This window comes from Poecilia reticulata, linkage group LG11 (genome assembly GCF_000633615.1).
Source record: "Poecilia reticulata strain Guanapo linkage group LG11, Guppy_female_1.0+MT, whole genome shotgun sequence".
NCBI lineage: Eukaryota > Metazoa > Chordata > Actinopteri > Cyprinodontiformes > Poeciliidae > Poecilia > Poecilia reticulata.
The window spans coordinates 4,198,092-4,198,898 of NC_024341.1; positions in this window are offsets into that span (position 1 = coordinate 4,198,092).

Below are 807 nucleotides of genomic sequence, written 5' to 3' on the forward strand. Positions count from 1 at the left end.
AACTTGGACTAATGACCTCGTTTTTTGTGAGTATTGTCATTTACAACAAACATCAAACACGGTAAATATGTTTCATTTAGTATTTAACAAACAAATGGTTTCTACCGCGATAATTATGTGAAATTAAATTAATTAATCTAAAAAATTGTTTGGTGCTATCGGGCTCAGAGTCTGAGAGGCTTTTCCTTTATTAAACCATTTTTTTTGCCTCCTATTTAGTGGAAATATTTATGTTGATGAGATTTTCTCCAAAATAATAACCTTTTTCAACTTTTATAGCTCCACTGTTGAAAATGAGAAGCTAACATTCACAAATGAYATTGAAATAAAATCCAGTCCAACATCTGGTTTGATTCCTCTGGAACCTGTTGGAGGAAAAATATCCCAACTTCAGAAGATGTGCTTTAACCTAACAGAGCTCTGTGGTTCCTCCTGTCAGTATGAGAGTCAGGGTGAGGAGGCGCCATGTTAGGAAGAGAAGTGGAAGCTGCAGGATCTTCAGAACAAACAGGTCATGAKGCTGGGCTACTGATTATCCCTCTGTCTGGACACAGGATCAATAGAACCAGTTTAAAAGCTACAATTAATGGTTATATGCCAGACATAGAAAACTAGGGTCACTCCATGCCATGTTCAGAATTTAGGTCTCATTACATCTCAAGGTGTCACCATTGCAGACAGTGGGTTGAGGGAAATACAGCTTTATTTTGTAGAGCTACCCAGCTTTTATCACTTCGCTAAAAAATTAATCAACACAGAAACTCCAAAGCACATAAAGAAGCTATATATATATATATATATATATAT